Here is a 20513-nt window from a genome sequence, read left to right as displayed (position 1 = left end):
CTGGCTGGCCCAGGGCGCACGCAGCAGCTCGGAGCAGTCTTCCAGGTCCTTATCTGTGTCACAGGCAGGAGGTCGGGGGGTGGGGGCGGCTCTCTGAGCCCACCCAGCGGTCCATTGTGTTGGCGGCACAGAGCCACCGAGCGACAGATCAGCACGCAGACATCTCTTTGCTCAGCCCGGCCCTTCAATGCGCAGAGCTCCCCCCACCCTCTCTCCCGCTCTTCCCTTTCTTGCCTCCATCCCCCTCCTGCCAGTGGGGCTGGGGGCTTGAGGGTGAGCACGGATCCTTGGCCGAGGCCAGCTGTTCCGAGAGCATTTCATTGCGCACACAGGCACACACCCTCCTGGCCCTGCCTGTCAGCCAGGCTCCGGAGCCCGAGCGATCTTTTTATAGAAATGCTGAGGCTGTCTCGGCGGGTCCTCGCCTGAATGCTGGGGCTGTTTTGTCCGCGGAAAATTGCGCTCCAGCAACGCTGGCTGAGGAAACTCAGGCAGACTTGGCAGAGAGCCCTTTAGCTGTGCAGGGGTGGGGGCTCTTTGGGGGCTCATTTGGGGTGTCTGTTTTCACACCTCACAGGGCTCCCTTTCACACACGGCAGCATTTCAGCCTCACAGTAACCCTGTGGTAGAGGGTGATCCCCTCTCCATGGTGTAGACCTGTCCCATTTCTTGGGTAGGTGAACTGAGGCTCAGAGAAGCCGCGCTGGCCTGATCTTCCTGGCGGGAAAGTGAGTGAGAGCGACATGAAGTAAATTGCATATGCCTCATTTATTTCCATCCCAGCCCACGAGATTTCAGGCTACACTACCTGTGTCCTTTTAGACAGATATTTACAAGCTCAACATCTGTTGCTTTAAAACCAAGGTGACTGCCGGTGGAGAGCACCTCACCCCACGGCAAAGCTGCTTTCTACAAAGAAGGCTGGAACTTGGGGACCCAGTGTCCCCAAGGGACTGTGGCCCTTAAGACCCCCACAGGTGTCTGAGGCTAAGTCAACTGGAGGCCAGGGCAGGCAGCATGGGGTTGTAGAGATACATATCTCTACCTAGCTCTATTATGACAATTAGAATATGAGCAGGACAAGAATTTGGGGGGACAAGAAGGGGCATTGGCAGAGCCATCCCTCGGATGTCTGTCACTGGAAGTGTCTAGACCAGTGATGGCGAACCTTTTGAGCTCAGCGTGTCAGCATTTTGAAAAACCCTAACTTAACTCTGGTGCCGTGTCACACATAGAAATGTTTTGATATTTGCAACCATAGGAAAACAAAGACTTATATTTTTATATTTATTTTATATATTTAAATGCCATTTAACAAAGAAAAATCAACCAAAAAAATGAGTTCGAGTGTCACCTCTGACACGCGTGTCATAGGTTCACCATCACTGGTCTAGAGGCACTTGTGTAAGTGTCACTTCCGATCACCCAATTCTGTCTTCACAAGAGTCTGGAAGCTTTCAGCTCAGGGGGATGGCTCAGGGCTGCCCTGGACACAAAAGGATGAGGTACGATGGCGTCACCAAGCCTGGCGGGTGTCAAACCTTGTGTATGAAGAAAGTCTGAGTTACCCTCTCTTCCTCATCCCCCAAACACTTATCTCATTATGGAGAAGGCAAGGGAGAGGGAGGCAGCCTGGAAGGAACTTTTGGACCAGGATCTGTGCCAACAGCCCTACCAGATGAAATGCTTCTGCGTCAGTGGTTCCAAGTGTCCCCTGTCCCCTGGCTGCCCTCACGCAGCAGGCACAGGCCCCTGCCCCAGGGCTGAGGCTAGCACTCATTCTGAAGGGCCAAGGCCCAGGCTGTCCCAGTTGTTAAATATTTTGAATGCCACCCCCGTGGAGCCCCACCGCTCACTCCCACAACCAGCATGGGTTTTTGCTTCCACCCATCCAAGGCCTCCGAGTTCAGAAATGCCAAACACTCAGCAAATTCGGGTTAAGCTGGCCTTGCCGCTGCGTTCAGTGAGCTGCGCCGCCTGGAGAATAATAGCAGCTCCCAGGATGTCAGGAAAACAGCCCCTGTTGATTTTCCAGCCCTTGAATAGCAGCTTCGTGAAAAACGTTTCTGATTTGTGCAGAGCCTCTCCCCTAGCCCTGGCCCCCGAGAGGACTGTGTAATGCTTCTTTTCATGTGGCAGGCTCATCTGTGACCAGCGTGGGTCCTTTCTGTCAGATATTACGAGTGGTTATTACTGAAGCAGCCTCGATGCCGTGCAGGGCTCGCCCTCACCCGGGGTCTGGTGAGGCGCCGCTGTATCTGAATTTCTTCATCTACAAGATCTGAATCCAATCTAGTTGCTGGGAGCCTGTTTGTGTAGCAGAAGGGAAGGGGGAGGGGAGGGGGAGGCCCACGTGAGGTCGCTCATCCTTCCGGGAGGCTTTGCTGGTTAATGAAATCTCTGATTTGTTGGCGGGGGGAGGCCCCCTTTGGCTGATGTGGTACAGCTGATGGGGACAGCTCAGTGGCGTGTCAGGGTGCCAAATGGTGACAGTTTGGACCTGCACCAACGAAACAGGGTATTTTCCACCCTGATTGCCTCTAGTTCAAATGAGTGGGCTTATTTGAATCAGGTGGATCCGGGAAACAATCAGAGAGAAAAGCAGAGGCAGCCTTCAGCGCTGTGTGCGCACGTGCGTGTATGTGGTGGCGGGCCATCATTTATAATTCCACATTTCTAGAATTCACGGGGCTGCGTGCGTTTTTAAGCTTTATTTGAATCCTGATGCTCTATAGACAAGCCAATTATTTCTTCCCTGAGGAATCCAGGCCCCAGAAGAATGGGGCCTGAGCCCCCGCCCGGGGTCTGTTGCTGAGCTTTGTGCAGGAGGAATATTTCTGCAGCGGGAGCACGTCTTCCCATGGGGTTTCCCTAGTCCTGCGCAGGCTGAGCCTAGGTTTGGGCTCCATGCTTCTTTCACGATATTGAGGAAGTAATTGGGGAGGGCATTTACAAAAACAAGGTTCCCCAAACACATGCTTCAAAAGCATAGGCATGTTAGGCTGCCTTAGCTGTGGTTTTCAGAGAGAAGATTAGGAAGGCTCTGGCCTTGCCCATCCCCCTACCTACCGACATCCTAGCCAAGGATGGGGGCTCCACCTTCAGTTACAGCTGGAAAGGGTGCTGTGGTGGGGGAAGGAAAGGTGCCTTCAGCAAGAGGAGCCTTTCTACTTGGATTTATTTCAAGAGAAAATCCATGGCTTTCCCCCTGGGTTAACACCTGCCCCAGCACATATCAAACTGTGTATTGATAAGTTGATCAGTTGAAATAACACACTGTGAAGTCTGTCCAAGGCAGCCGAGTCCTGAACACTCTGAGGCTAGCCATGCAGGCAGGCTCTATACCAAGAAGGGTGAGGGGAGTGGAGAGGGAGGTTTGGGATGCCCTTCCTGGACTCTGAGGCTGCAGCTGTGTTCCAGCCTTTTCCCAGGTGCTAGGAAGTCAGATACATTGCCTGGAAGGTGACTAACCCCTTGCAGGGTGTCAGGGAGGAAAGGGGAAGGTGAGTCTGTTTTTCCCCCCCGAATGCTGGAAATATTACAGCTCCAGGAATGTTCTATGAGACCTAGTTAGGGTACCTTCTCTAGTGGTATGGCCAGAATAACCTGCTTCTCTCCCAGCCATGTTTTCCATTCATTCATCCTGTTGTGATCACCCTTTGTGTAACTAGCACTGAGCAGATGAATGGGGCATGACCCCTGTCCTCCAGGAGATTGAGATGTGGGAGTACATGCTAAGGATGGAAACACCACAAGGCCCAGGGTCCCAGCTCAAGAAGATCCTTTCTGGGGGATGGGGAGGTGAGGGAGTGGAGGAAGTGCATCACGAAGCTGACTTTGGCACTAAGCCTTGAAGAATAAGGATTTCACAGTGGAAAATGACATTCCAGGCGTTAAGCATGAAGGAATCGTTCGGCGATGAAGAAGGGAGAGTCGCTCTGATTATAACTGACATACCGATTTAAACATTTATTCACTCCAACCACACAAATACACATCCACACCCACATTCATAGCACAAACAGCAGGGAGGGGGCGTCGTGGGGGCTCTACCATCAGCTCCAGCTGGAATCATTCTTATTGAAGAGGACTCTGCTTTTTCCGACTGAGTCTAGTGTCTAACGTATCACAGTACACTGCTACACCATGCAGAGCAGTGACCTGTGGTCTGCAGTCCAGGGATGGCCTCACGGCTCTGAGGTTCCTCATGTAGGTAAAGGCGCCCTCTGTCTGGTCTCAGGAGAATCTGGTGACTATTCTTCTCTGGGCAATGTCTGACTCGGGTTCCCCAGGAAACAGGCTCTGGTTGGAGATTTGCATGTGGGGGGCATATAGCTTTTGATTAGGCTTTTTTTTTTTTTGCTATTAATAGGTTTTATTTTTTACAACAGTAGTTTAGATTCATAGCAAAATTGAAAGGAAAATATAGAGATTTCCCATATACCTTCTACCCCCACACACCAACAGCCTCCCCTGTTATCAACATCCCTCAGCAGAGTGGTAGATTTGTTACAATAGGTGACTCTACATTGACATGCCATTAACACCCAGAGTCTGTAGTTTACATTAGGCTTGGTGTACATTCAATGGGTTTGGACAAATGACATGTATCCATCATTATAGCATCATACAGAGTATCTTCACTGCCTTTCATCTCGCCCTCTCCCCAACCCTGGCAACCACTGATCCTTTGATTGTCTGCATACATTTACTTTTCCATGACGCCGTGTAAGTGTAGTCATATAGTATGTAGCCTTTTCAGATTAGCTTCTTCACTTGGCACAGAAGAACAGAAGAGTTTTTTTTTGGGGGGGGGCAGGTAAGTTATCCCAAATTCCTCTGAAGCCAGGAAATTGAACCTTCCTCGGGAGTCAGGGAGGCGGGGATGAATGTGGAGAGGGCCAGACTGGGGAGAAGCAGGCCTGTGACTTCCAGGGCAACTGGAAGACTTGTTTCCAATGTGCAGAAATAAGCAGGGTCCAGCTTTGTTGGTGGCCAGTCTGTGTGAGTCTCCTGAATGTTAGGATGGAATACAGTCACCATTCAGGGTAGTCTTATGATACCTGCTGCCCACGTCTACAGTCCTGCCAATCTCCTGGGCCACAAACTAACCCTGAGACAAGCCAGGGCAGGCTTCTTCACTACCTTCAGGTCTCAAAGTCTCCTCCCTGGTCATTCCTCTGCCCCATGCCCCCATTGCTCCCCAGGGTCCAGACAGCCCTCCTTTAGGGCCTCCAACCACAAAGGGCTGATCTTACCCTCTTTTTCACACAATGTAGCTTGATTATCTACAACTGGGTGCAGACCTTTAAATCATAAAAATCCCTTTATATGCTGACTTTAGGAGGCCTGCCTTGGTCTGGCAGCTCCCTATTTTTTATCCTTAAACACAAAGGCTGGTTCTATCCAGCCTGGTGTGATGTCTTGCCTCAGTGGTGACTCACACTCCCCAAGGGAGCCTGAGAGATTCCCTCATACTTCTCTAAATACAGTAGAGGTAGAAACACAAGTTTAATCTCCGACAGGCCATTCTGTTACAACCTCTTGTTTCGAAGGTTAAGGTGTTACAGGAGACATCTGTGGCATATAAGATGCAATAACAAGCACTGTTTTTATTTCATATCTAATATCTTCTATGAGGGTTGGTTAGAATGACAGCACTTAAGGTGGGCACTTTAGTCCCCTTTAGTGAATGACTGGTTGACCCAGCTGCCGGGAGTGGTATTGAGTCTTCTGCATCTTCAGGGACTGCTTCAGCAGGAGGGACCCTATGTCACACCGCTTCCTGGGGCAGCTCATTTCAGCTCAATGGGGGACAACTCTGAAGGGCCATTCTAGTTCCAGAGTTCCCCATGGAGCTAAGGTCTTACTCTCTTTTGCTCACAGTGGCCTGGGCCCCTCCCCTTTTTTGATGACTTTGTAATGAACTCACATCCTCTTTGCTTACATATTTCCTCATCTCCAATCCTGCTCCAAGGGACTATTGGCCTATTGTCCCTGAAGAAAGGTACCCTGTCCTTGGCTTCCTGGGTTTGTCTGTTTTGATCAACGATGAACTGCATTATAGTGAAGCTGGAAATTTTCTATCATTAGATGTGGTTGTAGCCATCGTAATGTCATAGTGCAATGCATTACTCACGTGTTTGTGGTGATGCTGGTGTAAACAAATCTATTGCGCTGATGGTCATATGAGTATAGCACATACATTACAGGCAGTGCATCATATTTGATAATGGTAATAAAGAACTATGTTACTAGTTTATATACTTACTCTACTTTAAATAATTATTTTAGAATGTACTCTTTCTACTTATAAAAAAAGTTTGCTCTAAAACAGTATGTAGTGTTACATACCAGCGGCAGCCTCATACATCTTGTGTGTACTGTGTCTTTTGATTACAGTATGTGGAGAGGGTACTTGGAGGAGAACAATAGTGACCCTGCTAACAGCCGGTTACAACCATTACAACTATGAGAGAAACCAAGTTGGACATCCCAGTCCCAGTTGAGCCTCCAGATGTCTGCCCAGGCAACCCACAGACTTTTGAGAGAAATAATCAATCATGGTTGTTTTAAGCCACTAAGCTTTGTGATGGTTTGTTATGTGGCAATAGACAACTACACACCCTCTAAACTGAGTGTGAGCAAGAGCGTGAATGAGGATAAGTGACCCAGAGCTGCGTTGGATTGGTGACCAATGGTCGGGAAAAATAGAGCTGAGTGTGTGTGTGTGTGTGTGTGTGTGTGTGTGTGTGTGGTGTTGTGTACATGCTAAAACTGACTTGGGCTTTGTGGTCTGGTGAGGGGGCAGTGAAGTTCTAGAACTCTGCTGAGGGTCCACAGAACTTGACAGCACCCTTTAGCCTTGTATTTCCTGCTGCCCAGGAGTCTGCTGGCTTCTGGGAAGATGCAGGATACAGAAGCATTAAGAGGTAGGACTTGGATTTCTCAGAGTTTCAGCAATGGCAGTTCTCCATTCTTCTAGTGAAGAAGAGAGTGGTGGTCTTCATGCACAGGGAAAGCATGCAGCATCCAGGGAACCTCCCATCTCATCATCTGCACCAAGAAATGGCCCCTGAGAAGGCCAAGCCAATCGAAGGGGCTGGACCAGCCGTGGGCAAACTACGGCCCGCGGGCTGGATCCGGCCCGTTTGAAATGAATAAAACTAAAAAAAAAAAAAAAGACCGTACCCTTTTATGTAATGATGTTTACTTTGAATTTATATTAGTTCACACAAACACTCCATCCATGCTTTTGTTCCGGCCCTCCGGTCCAGTTTAAGAACCCATTGTGGCCCTCGAGTCAAAAAGTTTGCCCACCCCTGGGCTGGACACTATGACATTTTTTAAAGCCACCTAATATCTATTTTTTGTGTTCGAGTGTTAGGTATCCTATATTATAAAAGCCTGTGGTCATGACGCCCTCACACCGTAATGGCAGATCACCAGGAGGCTGCGTGTGCGGCAGGCACGTGCAGGTGCGCAGGGACTTGACGCTGTGTCCCCGTGGGCGCTGGTGGGGACTTGACCAGGAGGTGCATAGGGGGAGTTCTGCGCGGCGCTGGCCCAGCAGGGTGGGACTCCTGGACTCGGGGGAGTCCCGCATGGCACCAGCGGGGGCTTGACACTGTGTCCCCACGGGTGCTGGTGGAGGCTTGATGCTGCGTCCCCATGGGCACCAACGGGTCTGGGTCTCACATGATTTCAAGGTGCGTGCGCGGGTGGGCAGGGACTTGACTCTGGGTCTCGCGGCGGCACCAGCAGGACTTGATGCTGCGTCCCCGTGGATGCTGGCCCAGACTCTGACAGGAGGGAGAAGGGAGCCGGATACCCACACTCACGACTTGGCAAATAGTGATATTAAAATATTTCTTCTAATTAATTCCCTTTCAATGTGCACGAATTTGTGCACAGGGCCACTAGTAAATAAATAAAAGAACAATGCCCCATGAACTGTGTGGGTAAGGACTGTGAGGGGCCAACTTGGAGAATGGAAAGGAGAAGTCCTTAGATTATTAAGTTGATTAGCTAATAATATTAATCTGTCAAACTTACAGTGCTTCCTACATGCTAAGCACTATGTTAAGTGCTTTACATGCCTCATCCCATTCAATCCTTAGTCCGATTCCTATGAGGAAGGTATTGTTTTTTCCCCAGTTTCTCAGGTAGCTGAACTCAAAAGTTGTGATTTAGGTTAGCTATTTTCCCTGAGCCAAGCTTTGAATGCAGGTGCTAAATGTAAAGTGGTGATTCCAAAAGGCACCAGGAGGAAGTGGAGGTGGGAAATGAGGACAGTGATGAGAAGGTGACTGTTGTGGGCAACTGAGACCCAATCCTCCTGGGGAACTATGGGAGACTGTAGAATATGCCTCAGAGTTGTCCTTCCAATGGCAAGGGTGCGGCGGGATTTGTCCTCCAATTCCTGACCTTGTTGGCTGAAGACCGCCCTGGGGAGTCTTAACTTTCTTGGCTCCGCTGTCCTGCCCTGTGGAAAGTGGCATTTGCTCCTGCAACCGGAGGAAACCCGTAGCTTCTTGCAGGTTCTTGCAGTAAAGAGCTGCCACTTGCATGGGAATAGTGAGTGCTGAGAGCACAGAAGCAGGGACTGGCTGCATCTACCACATTAAGTACTTGCCCAGGGTCACAGTGATGCGAGGCTGTGGAGCTGCAATTTGAACTCAGTTGACCTAACTCCAAATGTGTGCCCTTGACCCCTATGTTCCCTAGCTTCTCTCTGGTGGAAAATAGCAGACATATAGACAGTGCCTTTTCTGGTGACCCATTTTAAATGGTGTTAAAATGATTCATTGTAATAAAGGGAAAGCCACAGCTTCCACACCTTGAAAGAGCACCAGTGAGTTTGTAAAATAAATACATTCTGACACAGCCTTGAGCTGCTGCTGTTTTAGAAAAATGCTCCCCGCAGACGCTGACCTGCTGCTCAGGAGGCCCTCAGAGGCAGGTGCTGCCCTGGGTCAGCTGCATCCCCCCTGAGAGGGCGTGATGGGCCCCCTCCCAGGGGTGGGAAGTGAGATCAAAGGCCCTGTGCAGTTTCTCACTTTTGAGAGCTTGCTGAGCTTCGTCATTATAAATGCCTTTAGTGGGCTGCAGAGAAGTAAAGGGGCAAACAGCGTGTATGTCCAATGTGCCAGGCCATGCGGCTTGGTCAGCCCAGATGTCCATGGTGGACAGGGCCCCCAATGTGCCCCCAGGCTCCCCAGCCCATGTATGTAGGCTAGGAGGTGGGCAGCATGACAAGCAGAATCCAGCCTCTGAAGGAGGGGAAAGGCCGGGCGGGTGATGGAAACGAGAGCTTGCCAGCAGGGCCCTGATATTTGCTGGCAAAAACCTTGGGCCTCGGGAAAGCACAAACCCCAAGGAGGCAGAGGAGATTAACCCTGCTCCTCTGGAGAGAGCCTTGCAAATCTGGCCTCAGGCTAGCGGCGATCTGAAACTGCCTCAGAGCGCTGGGCCCCAGTGGGCCCACTTGAGAATCCAGACTACACTGTTCAGTGGTAGAGAGTTTGAGAGGGGCAGCCTCGGGGACACTCGGGGACTGAGGAGAGGCAGGTCCTCGGTGCTGGCAGGGCCCTCAAGAGCACGCAACCCAGCTTTTATTCTCAGAGAAACTGAGGCTCAGCTGCCCAGCCCGTGGCTAATGGGTGGCAGAGCTGGGAATTCCAAACCAAAGCCAGAGGGGTGGCAGGTTGAGGAATCAGGTGTGGCCTCTACCCGCCTTCTCCTCCATCACTCAGCTTTCTTTGGCCTGATTCTTCCTTCCCTCCTGCTTCCAAGCCATTAGTTTCTATAGCAGACACATTTCAGAACAGGCAGAGGATGCCTCACCCATCTCCCTGGAAATGTATATTCTTTGAACCAGTCTCATCAGTATGATGAAGAAATAGGGAGCAGATCTAATCTATTGGCGTGTTTTTCTAATTACCAGATTGATTTACCAGAGAAGTCTCCCCAGGAATTTGACTTCTCTGCAAGGTCTTTGTAAGCTCGAAATTTGTTCTCTGAAAAAAGCCAACCAAATCCACACAGATTTGGGGGAACCGGGTCCCTCTAATCAGGGCGCAGAGCTTATTTGTTTTCTAATGAAATCTGAATAGAATTTAACACACAGCCATTCAGTGTGGAGTGCATTCATATTTTTAATTAACAAATTAGGAGCTATTTTGCTCCCCTTTGAATGGCAGTTATGTGGGCCTGGTTCCTTTTTGGCCAATTTAGTCAACTCGGATGATTTTAATTACAACAGTCACGAGCACCAGAAATTTCTGCGTCTGACAGCTTCGCGACCTGGTCCATTGACTCTCATTTAAAAGCGAGTTTTCCCTGAACAGAGATATCTGAGAGCGCCAGTGGGCATCGAGAGAGGGGCCGGGGACTGTGCCCTGGGGCACAGGCAGAGAAGAACCTCAGTTCCCATTTTGAGACCCCTTAGTCCTTATTACAAGGTTGCCAGTTCTCCTGGGCTCCACCTTCACATTTTTAAGAAGCTGTGGCCCTCTCGGGAAGCACGTATGTGCAGGAAAATGGTCCCAGCTCTCAAGCCCTTGGCCTTGTCATCCTTTTCTCAGAAACTTGTCCTTGCTCCTATGCTTTCTCAAACTTTAACATGTACATAAATCCCCTGGAGATCTTGTTAACATGTAGGTTCTGATTCTGTTCGCTTGGGGTGGGCCCGAGATTCTGCATTTTCAGTAAGCATGCTAATGCTGTTGGTCCATGGACCATACTTTGAGAAGCAAGGCTTTAGCTGGTTTATCTGGTTCTGGGGGGCTCTTGTGTCCAGAAAGGGGCCAGTTGCCCGCAATGCCCTCACGTAAAACTCAGGTATGGTGTTGATTAGGTTTGGGTGTGGGAAGACAGGTGGAGGAGACTTTGCTGCAGCATCAGAGACACCCTCATCCCCCCTGATACACGAAACTCCCCCTCAACACATTTCCACTAAGGTGGCTGCCTGAGCCCTCAGGGCACCTTCAGTGGCCTTGGCTAACTATCACGGAGCAGTCAACCATGTTGTGTGAAGGGCTAATGATTCTGCTGGTTGAGCAGGGGTGTCTGGGGGAGGTCAGAAACTTTGTGGGGGTTGATGGAGCCAGGAAACCACTTTGGAGGCAGAGTATTCTGGAAACCAATCTGTCCCTCAGCCCTCACTGTGCTAGCAGAATGGATGCTGAATTAACAAAGCAGAGAGAACCTAGGAACACAATGTTCCCTGAGAGGTTGCAATCAAAGGGTCCCAACCCCCACCCCCTGCTGAGAATCCTGTGAATTTATGATGTGTCAACAGTTTGAGCCCCAGCACATAGCAGTCTGATGGGCTACAATTAGGAGTGTGTGCTAAGCCCCTCCCAATTCCTCCATCATGTATTCATGGAATTTATGTGGCATCAGCAAAGTGAGCCATGTGCACATTTGGGGCAGGAATTTTAGAACTATGATGTAATCATCCCCAGAGAGGTGGCCATGAGAGGAGAAAAGAATAACAGTAAAGATGAATTAAAAGTCCCAAGCCTATTTGGATCTGGATTCAAAACAAATAAATGATGTGTCACGATTATTTTTATGACAATTTTGAGACTATTGGAAATCTGAACACTGTATAGTTAATGACATTAAAAATTTTGTTAATTTTTGGGTGTGATACTGCAATTATGGCTATTTTAAACAGAGAGCCCTTATTTTTAGTGATATGTACTGAAATATTTATGGATGAAATGACATGATGTCTGGGATTTGCTCTAAAATAATATAGGAATAAGAGAAGTAGATGAGGGTATGAGAGAAGATTGATCATGAATTGATAATTGTTGGAGTTGTGTGATGGGTAAATGGGGGTTTATTATATAATTCTATCTATTTTTTAAATATATTTTTATTAATTTCTTACAGAGAGGAAGGGAGAGGGATAGAGAGTTAGAAACATCGATGAGAGAGAAACATCGATCAGCTGCCTCCTGCACATCTCCCACTGGGGATGTGTCCGCAACCCAGGTACATGCCCTTGACCGGAATCGAACCTGGGATCTTTCAGTCCGCAGGCCGACACTCTATCCACTGAGCCAAACCGGTTTCGGCATCTATCTATTTTTGTAGGTTCCAAATTCTTCGTATTCAAAAGTGAAAAAAAATCTAGCTCATATCATTCATTTTGCTGATACCACATGAAGTACATGAATACATGCCAGAGAGGAGAGGAGAGAGAGATATCTCCAACACTGTGTGAAAGACATTACCATTGTTTCCCCTACCCTTCTGGCTGGGAAAACGGAGCAAAATGATCAGAACGTGATAAGCCAATCCAGTCACACCTTGGTGATGTACTGCAAAGGAAATGAATGAGACTTCACTTTTGAAGAGGGTGTGGAGGCTTAGTATTTTACTCTGTCTGGGGAGAAAATACTAGTCTATTCTGGAATATGTCTCCAAAGCTCTGAATTATTTCATTTCTCTTTCCCTGTGGATCTCCTTCTGGCTTTTCAGGTGAATAAGACCTTAGGGATCACTTTATTTATTTATTTATTTATTTAACCCTTATCCCCACCCAAGGCTGGGAGACCAGCTGCCCCATGACTGACATTAAGAGTATTAGAGAGGTGAGCTTCTGAGTTGGGAAGGTGGGCTGTATCATGTCCATTTTAGACAAAGCTATCCAAGGTCAATGTAGCAGTAAACAACAGCTAGAGAATGTTCCTGCTGAAACATCCATGACCCCTCTGCCTGTAGCTCAGCCTGAGAGTAAATTGTAGACATAATGATATTTTAATCCTAAATACTTCCACATGTACCTCTTAGAGACATTCTCCTATGTAACCATAGTACAATGATCACATTTAGAAAATTCAGAAATGTGACATTGATGCAACTATCATTTACTATGTAGGCCTTATTTAAGTAATGCCAGTTGCACCAATAATGTGTTTTGTAGCATTACTTTTTTTGATCCAGGATCCAAACCAAGATCCTGTGTTGAATTTAATCAGACATTTTAAACTCAGCTACCGAGGACTTGAAACTTTTCAAAAACTTCTTTCACTTATTTATCTCACTTAATCCTTGCAATAGCTCTGTGAAGTAAGCAGGGCACAGGTTAGCATTTCCATTTTATGGATGAGGAAACAGAGTCTCAGAGTTCAAGCCAGGAGATCTCTGGTATAGCCCTGGCTTTACACCAAGTCCATTGGCTTTTCCTCCATTCCTCAGCAGATTAACGGGCAGATGAGGGCCCAGCCAGGCCTCACCTCTATGAGGGTTTGGCCCTGCTATTGACGACACCACCTGTCTCCCAGTTGACATTTGTCCCTCTGGTGCCAAGGACTAGACAAGCAAAAGTCTAGAAGAATACCAAGGTAGGCAAGACAGAGGCAACAGAGGAGAGCCTTTCCCACTCCCCTAATCCTGATAGCAGGGTTACTCAGTAACATCTGAGTGCCACACTGGGACAATGACTGGTTCAGGGACCAATTTCTCTATATCTTGCAGGAGAAGAGGCTGGCCTGATGACTCTTGTGGTCCCTTCCTACCACATGAATCCAGAATGCTTCAGCTGCCCCACCCATAAGCCCTTTGGCCCTTACCACTTTAGTTTACTCCCTGCATTTCCAGCTGCCAGCACCTCTGTATCTCAGCTTCCTTTCCCCTCAGATGGGCAAACTCTGAGATACAGGTGCAAAATATAGTCCTCAAACTGATGTCAGTCTGGGATATGTTCATTATGGGTGTATGATATGTACAGAAATTGAGAGTAAGCATTTAAGAACTTCCATAGTAATTTCACAGAGTAGTTATAGATCTCCTACACCTAATAATAAAAAAATGATAATCTATATATATATAAAAGGCTAATATGCAAAGTGTCCCCTTGGGAGTTCAACCAGGAGACCGGGAGTTCTATTGCTCACTATGACATGTGCTGACCACCAGGGGGTGGTGCCGAATGAAGGATGGCCCTGGCCGGCAGCCAGCAGCCAGGGAAGGGAGGCCCCAGGTGGCAGCTGGAAGGCCCTGATCGGCCCTGATCGCTAGAGACCCTACCTATGCATGAATTTCATGCACCAGGCCTCTAGTAGTAATAATAATAATAATAATAATAATAATAATAAAAATTGGGGTTTGTCTTTTATATGTCTTTGTTTTTAATTTTTCCAGTAATTCATTTTTATTATATATTGAAAAGTATCAGGGGACAAAAAAATATTGGTCCACAGTGGCTTGAGAATTAAAATGAAAAAAAAACCACACAACCATAATTATTCATCATAGATAATTTGAGGAGAAATGTTGCCCACCATTTCCCAGCATGGCACAGTGGGATTAAGCCCAGGTTGCCCCCACTGCTCAGTAATGATGTTCCATTGCTTATCTTCCCTTCCCTGTTTCTCTTCCCCACTACCCTACAGTGCTTCCTGAGATATCCGCCTACATAAACTATTTACACGCAAATTTTTGTCTCAGGGTCTGCTTGGTGGGGGCAGCATAAGAGCATAAGACAATGACTTCAATTTCTTTCCAATTTATTCCAGGACCTTGTTACATCCTGTGATTTTCAAATGCTTATATATATTTTAAATGAAATGCCTAAAGTTTCTCCATGGAAATACCTTTTTAAAAATACCTTAAAGGAGAGATAAACCAAAGAGCTTATACTAGTATACTGATATGCATAGCCCATGGGCATGGGCAATAAGGTGGTGAAGACCTGGGGGTGGGTGGGTGGGTAGGGGCAGGGTGGAGGAAAGGAGGAGAAAATGGGAGACATCTGTAATAATGCCAACAATAAAACATACCTCAAGACTTGAAGAGAATTTAGAATAATTCAGGAGGCATTTTATTTTTTTTCAATCATAAGAAACCTGTATTCTCTTACATTTTAAGGCCAGTCAGTGCTCAGTGTTGGGTAAGTCAGTGGTTTGGCATGTCATTAGGGACCCAGATTTGCCATAAAGGGGCATTTTTCTATCCCACCCATGTCTTAATTTATTTTAAAAAAAGATTATGAGTGAGATTTCTGGAATGTGATGACTCATAGTGATCCACACTTTAATATCTACTTGTCCTTCTCCTCCCTTTCCTCTACTATTGCATATACTCTGTTTGCATCTATCTGCTCAGCCTCAGAGGTCTCAGGACGCTGGGAGAGATGAGGACTTGGAAGCAGGGTCATATACATTCTCAGAATTTTCTAATACAGGGGATTTCAAAGGATCTGATCGCAAATCAAAGTAAAGCGCCACCGTCTTGGCTTTGTTCCCTGTCTGCTGTTTGTATATTTTATATTATGCATGGACCAGGGGCGCCCACGGTGGGGCCTGCTGGTTATAACCACAATCAATCAATCCCAACCTATTTTCAGGACCTGCCAGCCATCGGGACAACTTCCAGAGCTGTTGGAGCCCCCCCCACCCCCCACTTTCATTATTTAAAGACTGATGAAAGGATGCAAAAATACTTAATGAAAGGGTCAGGTTGACCAAGTGACAGACTGGCTCAGGACTCGAGGCCCAGGCTTTCAGAAGGACATTAGCACCTTGATCTCTGAGGGAGGGCAGGCACACTGGGCACCCAGTCATCGTTTTATCCTTGTCATTGTAGGTGGCTCTGGATAAGCCTCACAGCTCTAGTCTAATGCAGAAGAGGTGCCAAAGGGGCCAATAAGATATTGAATACTGATTGCTCTATTGCATCCTCAGTCTAGACCTTTGCCCCTAGTCAAGACACAGTGGTCACTATTCCCAAATGCTGTAAGTGGTGGCCCAGGGTGATACCCGTGGTTCAGAACACATATGCACAGCAGCATAATTAGGAAAAGGGAGCAGCAAAACAATGGCCTACATTGTCACCTTCGGATTAGGGCTGCCCCATGAAATACAGGCTGGCCAGGTGCATATGAATTTCAGAGAAACAAATGAAAGTTTTTAAGATAAGTACATCCCAAATATTGCATGGGGTATACTAGTACTTATACTAAGAGAGAAGCTTGATTGTTTTTCTGAGATTCAAATGTAACTGGTCTTCCTGTGTATTTATTTTTCTAAATCTGGCAACCATACCTTGGATCTCTGTTATCATTTCTGCATGTCCCTCCCCTCATCTTTGGGTGGTTTTGTTCACAATGGATTGCACCTGTGTTCTTCTTTGCAGGCCCGCTCTTGGGCTGCTGGAGCCGCTTAGCTTGCATATGTAGACAGTGGAAGTGCCTAGGAGTTTATATCCCCCACCCCACCCCAGGGTGGACCTTAGCCAACCTCCAATGATTCCTGGCCACAGGACTATGAAAGCCCAGATCTCCTGCCTGGATTCAGTAGAAGCTTCCTTCTGCAGAGCTGGGCCTGACATGGCACATGAAATTGGTTTTGTCCCTTGCCTGTCCCGCTGCCCCCACTCCTTTACAAGTTTCTACTGGGAGCACTTCCTTCATAAGTTGCTTGCACTGGAATTTTCAGCTCAAGGTCTGCTTCTGGGGAACTCTGCGTCAGATAGTTAGCAAGGGAGAGGTCTTCAGAGGGTAGAAAGTGGGCTTATAGTGAATTGTGAAGAGCGAAGGGAAAGGCAGTGGGGATGCCTTCCAGGGAGAAAGCTCCTTGCTCATGTGGGAGAGGGTGGGAGTGAAATTAAGCTGCCCCGACTCTTTCTTGGCTTGGCCAGAGATGAAGAGTTGAAAGCCATTTGGCCTGTGGGGAGGAGCCTTAGCATCTGTATCCTTTAAGGCAGTGGTTCTCAACCTTCCTAATGCCGCGACCTTTTAATGCAGTTTCTCATGTTGTGGTGACCCCCAACCATAAAATTATTTTCGTTGCTACTTCATAACTGTCATGTTGCTACTGTTATGAATCGTCACGTAAATATCTGATATGCAGGATGTATTTTCATTGTTACAAATTGAACATAATTAAAGCCTAGTGATTGATCACAAAAACAATATGTAATTATATATGTGTTTTCCGATGGTCTTAGGCGACCCCTGTGAAAGGGTCGTTTGACCCCCAAAGGGGTTGCGACCCACAGGTTGAGAACTGCTGCTCTAAGGGAACCCACAACTGTCAGAGGTGCTCCAAAGCGCAAGCTAATATTGAGGGTCTCTTAACTAGACATAGGCCCCCATTCTCCATAGCTGCTTATCTCAGTTCAGCCACTGGTACGACTCGTAGAAGGTGCTGGAAGAACGAATAACTAAATGGAGTCACTCTATGCCCTTACTTTCCCAAGATATACCTGGTCAGACCCAGTCTCTCCAATTTTCTGAAAATGCACCAAGACATGGGACATTTTACAAGCCTTTAAATTCTTAAGAGTGGGGCAGGGAGGCCACCCACAATGTGTTGCACAGTGGAGAGTAAGAGCAGGCAGTGGCAGAAGGACTAGTGCTGGACCAGCTTGGGTCCCTTTAAAAAGTAAGGTCAGTCTCCCATCACCTGGGAACTTCTTATGTTTGACAAACAGGTTGTTGAGCTCTGCCCCTAGAGTTTCTGACTCGGTAGGTCCAGGGAATGGCTCAAGAATTCTCATTCCTAAGAAGTTCCCAGGTGAGGGGGATGCTGCTGGTCTGGGGAGCACACTTGGAGAATCACTGAGTTATTGTGAACTATATTTGGGTCTGAGCTACTTCTCTTGAGAATGAATTTTGCTTTCATGTATTCACTCCTCATTGGTTTATTCCTCAAAAGTGTCCTTAGGGACTGTGTATTTGTTAGTTTTTTTATGATCATGTTGAGTAACAAACAGTCTCCAAAGCTCAGTGACTTAAAACTGGAAACATTTATTTCATACTCACAGATCTGGAGGTCAGCTACAATTCAAGTTGGGCTAGATTTGGGTCTAAGCTTCAGTTCGTGTTCCATTCTGAGGGATTCATTCTGAGACTCAGGTTGAAGAAGTAATGACTACCTGGACAAGGTCTTTTCATAATGAAAGGACAGGAGATTTAAGCGGTTTGGCAGAAGATGTAAGTTTTAGCTTATAACTGACACACTGTCACTTTCACCCACATTCCATTGGCCAAAGCAACTCATATGGCCAAGCTCAAAGTCAGAGGATGGAGAGATACACTCTGTCCACAGGAAAGAGTGTCAGAGACAAGGAGCAAAGGAAAAAATGATGGACAAGTAATATTATCTATCACAACCTGTTAGGTGTCAGGCTCCACATGAAGTTCTGGAGAGACCCAGTAAGATAAAACAGGGTGTCAGCCTCTGAGAAGCACAGATTAGCAAGAGAGACAGACAGACAAAGATAGAAGAGGGTGCTATACATGAAAAGTAGGACAAATGAGCAGCAAGAGCATAGAGGTGAGAATGACTCTCATTGCTGGGAAATCTATCCTCCCACACTGTGCAATTAAGGTCCTTGGACCTGTACTCAGGCTTCAGTTCTGGGATACAGGGATGTGTGTGGAAGCAGCTGAGCTGGCCCACAGCTTCAGGGCATGGAGCAAACAGAACTGGATCTGTGCCTGGGCTGGGGCAAGTTCTAAAAAGTCCAAAGTACCTAGTCCAAAGCTGAGAACAGCTGAGGGGAACTGTTTTGTTTTCTGGCACAGAAAGCAAGAAACACGAGGGAGCCATTTGGAAAGTGAAGCTCACTTGGAGGCAAGAGGTTTGAGGGTAAGGACTATTTGATGGGCTGCCTATTGCACTAAATTGGGGGCACTATGAACATCATCAAATGGGAGGACAGGAAAGCTTTACCAGAGGAGAGGGCATTCCAACAGGGGCATTGTTGGTGAGTAGGAGTTTGTTAACAGATGGAGGTTAGATGGTAGGAAAGGGTTTGGGTGATAATTCCATGCACACAGATCCCCCCACCTTTTGCCATAAAGTTATTGCAATTGTTATCTTTGACCCAGTCTCCCAACAAGCTAGCATTGTGTTTGGCGCTCCAGGCTACCTTGTTGCTCACAGCTATATCTGTAGTTCATAGGTCACTGAAGTTTTGCCTCTGAGATTCAAGGATTTTTCCTCTTTAAGTAGTTACCATTGAAATTATGTAGTTTCATGTCTGAGTGATGATGAAACTTTGAGAATCCCAAATAGTATAACAAACAGTTTTCTGGGGCTTACAGCCTAGAACTTATGTCCCCAGTTTGGTTGCCACATTCAAACATCAGATCTGCCAGGATTCTCTTCAACTGCTCTTACTGTGTGGGTTGGGGAGAGCCCTGCCTCCTAGGAGTCTTTGGGGAAGCACAGTTAGGAGAGCATGCTCAGTGAGACAGGGACAGTGGGAGTGGGGGTGGCTGCAGAGTGAGGCTACATGGTCGGGGAAGATGGTGGCTAAGAGGGTTAGACTTTCTCTTGCAGGTGGTGGTAACCATAAAAGCCATTAAAAGAGGAAGTTGAATCTTCCAAATTGTATCAGATTTCCACTGAAAGTCTCATGGATGATGGAGGTGCCTGGAGGGAGAGTAGAGGAAATCCTTGTTAGGGCCATGTTGTTGGAAGCTGTGCAAGAGAAGATGCCCAAACAACATTGAATCTTTTCAGCAGGAATTTCAAAGTCAGCCTCCTACAGGGATGGAGCAGATGATGTAAGGGAAGGAGCAGGCTGGATTTCCACCCGCCCCCACAATAATGGTGTCTTAGGCTTTGTGTGTTCGGTGCAGAAACCTTATGACAGTAATCACATGAGAAGAATCTGCACTTCCACCAAGATATATGTTCACTTCCACTTTCCTTTAAAGACACAGCCCTCTCTTTTCTGCACTTTTGATAGAGACATGGGTGTAAGAAATATTTCATGCTCCTCTTAATAACACCGTTCCAGACCCACAAAATGAAAAGAAATGATTTATGGCAACTGATACCTGGCCTCAATGTCAGAGAGTAATAGTAGGTGCTGGGGATTGTGGAAAGTCAGATAGCCATGTCCAGATCTAAAAGGAGACATTGGCTTCTCTGCTTTAGCTGCTGAGGCCAGATTTGCTAATTTTGCAAAAGAAATGGTAAAATATTTTAATATAGAATCTTTCAAATTTGAAACATTGGCTATCATTTAACAACTAGAGGCCCAGTACATGAAATTTGTGCACTGGCGGGGGGGGGGGGGGTTGTCCCTCAGCCCAGCCTGCACCCTCTCCAATCTGGGACCCCTCGAGGGATGTCTGACTGCTGGTTTAGGCCCGATCCCAGTGGGACTAAACGATCCCCCAACTGCCCTCCCCTGCTGGCCTGATTGCCCACAACTGCCCTCCCCTGCTGGACATCTTGTGGCTGTGGGTGCCACCATCTTTGGGGGCATGGCAGTCAATTAGCATATTCCCTCCTTATTGGCTGTGGGTGCCGCCATCTTTGCAGTGTGCTTCTCAGTCATTTGGTCGTCCCTCACTAACCCCTCCGCTGACCTGGTCACCCCATGCAGCCTGCTGCTCAGTCGTTTGGTCAGCCCTCACTAACCCCCCTGCCAACCTGGTCACCCCATGCAGCCTGCTGTTCAGCCGTTTGGTCGTCCCTCACTAACCCCCCTGCCGACCTGGTCACCCCATACAGCCTGTTTGTTCAGTTGTCCGG

Source organism: Myotis lucifugus, unplaced genomic scaffold (genome assembly GCF_000147115.1).
Source record: "Myotis lucifugus unplaced genomic scaffold, Myoluc2.0 scaffold_76, whole genome shotgun sequence".
NCBI classification, from domain to species: domain Eukaryota; kingdom Metazoa; phylum Chordata; class Mammalia; order Chiroptera; family Vespertilionidae; genus Myotis; species Myotis lucifugus.
This window is presented reverse-complemented; position numbering follows the sequence as displayed.